General features: G+C 60.5%; 1 non-coding gene across 1 annotated transcript; it reads right to left on the bottom strand.

Moving 5' to 3' along the window:
• Window positions 1-890: 890 nt before the first annotated feature.
• TRNAA-AGC (transfer RNA alanine (anticodon AGC)) lies at window positions 891-962 on the bottom strand. Its single transcript has one exon. It is a non-coding gene; the product is annotated as a tRNA-Ala (tRNA).
• Window positions 963-2811: the final 1849 nt, after the last annotated feature.

Raw genomic sequence — 2811 nt, 5'->3', positions numbered from 1 at the left:
CATTTACCCGGGCCCCCGGAATTCTCTGTTCAAACAGCCCCATGGTCCCTTCTTCCAGGGCGTGCCCAGGCCTCTTCTCTGAGGCGGTCCTTCCAAGGGCGGCCCATGCCGTTGGCACGCATGCTCCCAGGCCCCGCAGCTGGCCCTTGACTGGCTCTTTGCCAGGGTGTGTTTGAAGCTTGGAAGTGTGTGTTGAGCTGTTCACACACGCAGGTGCAAAGCCCTTCAAAGTGTGGGATGGAGCCAGGAGTGGTAAGAAAAGGGCATGGAGGCTGTGTCTTTACTTTCTGATTCCTCTCCTTAATGTATCTTTCAAAATGAGCCAAGCAGGTGCGTCTTCAAGTCAGATAAGAAGGATTTTTATCCAGACCCGAAGCTTGCTTTATGCCTTAAAAGTTCCTGTAATTAGTCAGGAGCAGCGAGTCACAGAAATGCACAGAACGTATAACGGCAGAGGGAGGGGGTGGGAAACCGACCCGGAAAGGAAGGCGCGTGTCCCCGGAGGAGGGTGGAACGGCTGCAGAAGAGAGCGCCAGGGCAGCTGCGGGGAACTTCCCGGCACCGCGCCCTGCTTCTCTTCTCGCCTTGCCCTTCGTGCGCGTCTTCTCTTCGGTCATGCTGCGGTCTGGCATTTCTGTGCCGCGCTGGTTGACGCGGTGCCGCGCGTGCTCTCGGGGTCGGGGAATCCGCAGGAGCAGGTGCTGCAGACCTGGCGTCCGGGGTGCCGCTCCGGGCCTGGAGCGGAGACGCGTGAGCTCTCCTGGCTTTTCCTGTGAGTTCAGAGAACTGCAAGAGAAGGAAAGAACGAGAAAAGAAGCGCGCAGCAGACACAGTTTAACAAACGATGAGGCCGCCAGGCTGGAGGGCAAGCAAAAGCGGATTCTCAAAAGTGGAGGTGCCGGGGATTGAACCCGGGGCCTCGTGCATGCTAAGCACGCGCTCTACCACTGAGCTACACCCCCTCACGCTTGTAGAAGGCTCGGAAACGCACCTATGGCTTCTCGCCACCGGTTGCCGCCGCGACAAACGGCAGCTGGCCACGTCGAGGTCAGTCCTAGGACTCTCCGTCCTAGACCGTCCTGCGGCCGGGCTCCCCGTCTGGTCCGCAGACCTCACTCCGTCGCCACCTGCCGGGGACGCGCGGCCGGGCGCAGGGCGAGGTCTGCGAGGGGCCTCCGTGCGGGGAGGGCGGCCGGAGAGCCGGGGGCACGCAAGATGGGAGGGGAACTGCGCGCGTGGGGCACCCGCGGGGGCGCACCTGCCGCGGCGAGACACGGACGGCGCGGACCGGGAACCGCGGGGAAGGAGCCGCTCGCGGGCGCGGCGGCCCTGCAGCGCCCTCTTCCGGCCGGAGCCCGCCCCGACTGCAAAGACGCGGAAGGCGGGCCTTGTCGCGGGAGGCTGGGTCTGCAAAGGCCGCTCACCGCCCAGCGGGCTCCAGACTCCCTGGACGGCTGTGCTGCGTGGGCCGCGCCGCAGTGCGCCGCTGTGCATGCGGATTATTTCCAGGGTAGGGCAATCAAGCCCCAACGGACTCGGGAAGGACTCTTGATCGCCCGCTTAGTTGACTGCCCGAAGAATTCAGACGGGGAGCCTGCACCGGGAGGAGAGCTGTCCCGCGGACAAGCTGGTCTGAACACAAGACAGACTTCTCGGCACGCCGGGCAGAGCTGTATTACCAAGCATTGACCCTTGCCATCTTTTTGTGAATTGCTTTCCTTGCCCTCGAAGTCCCTAAGTCTCGGCATCTGAAGAACGGCTGCTTTCCCTCCCCGGCATCGCTAGCTCTGTCCCCATCTGCATCTGTCGGGGCGCGGGAACCAGCCTGTGGTCGTCGGGCAGCAGGGCCGGGTGGGGAGTGGGCCTCCTGACTGCAGCACCGGCTGTGCGGCTCGCCTCCCCCTTCGCGTGCTTCGTTGGGAATCTTGCGCAGAGAAAACACAGGGTGCGCGCAAATGCGTATGCTTTACAAGATTCTCAGAAAAACACGAAGTTTCTGAATGTAGGCCTCCGAGCGCATTGTACTGACAGGATCCGAGGATCGAGCTCTATCCATGGGCGTGCAAACCACGTCCTTCTCCTCCAAGGGAAGAACCGTTGAGCCGGGCTTGGCCCTGGAGGCCTTACACGTGCCGCTGGCCTTCTGCTGCTCACACGCAGCTGAGGCTCGAAGCAAATCCGAGGAGCAGAACTGGGGGAATAAAGGCAGAGCCAGGGCTGCCACACGATTGCACAGCCAGTTGCTCAACGTCTGATTAATCATGGACCCGGTCTGTCGGCCCTAGGGAAGGAGGCCTGGTGGTGGTACCGGCGCTCGTCCAGTGGAACAGGGTGAAGGCCTCAACCAGCAGAGGCTGCGGAGATGGAAGGATAGGACCTTCTGAACAGAAGGAAGGGCTTAGAGTCTCCAAGTTGAAGACACAGCGTGCTCTCACGGGATGCACACCCGTCGCTTGAGTAACGTGGGTGTCCCTGTCTTTCACCAAGCTAGTGAGCTGGGAGCTGTAGGATTTCTGCTTAGTTACTTGTTTTTATTTGTGGTCAGTGGGATGGGACTTCTCTGTTATTTCCTTCTTCTCACATAAACACTTGTTGAAATCGCTTTCCGAGCCCAAGTTGGAGCCACTCCTGCCAGGGGGTGTCACGTCAGCAAACCGAAATTTAGGTAACTGCCACATCCCTGTGAATGACCTGCTTGGCCAGAACTGCAGAGTATCCGGTGATTCCCCAAACACCAGGCCAACTGGGCCTTCTGGCCCCGAACAAGGTTGACGTGGCCCCAGCCAACCAGCAAATTGTTGTTTTTCTCTT

The sequence above is a fragment of the Ursus arctos genome, unplaced genomic scaffold (genome assembly GCF_023065955.2).
Source record: "Ursus arctos isolate Adak ecotype North America unplaced genomic scaffold, UrsArc2.0 scaffold_31, whole genome shotgun sequence".
Lineage (NCBI taxonomy): Eukaryota > Metazoa > Chordata > Mammalia > Carnivora > Ursidae > Ursus > Ursus arctos.
This window is presented reverse-complemented; position numbering and strand designations above follow the sequence as displayed.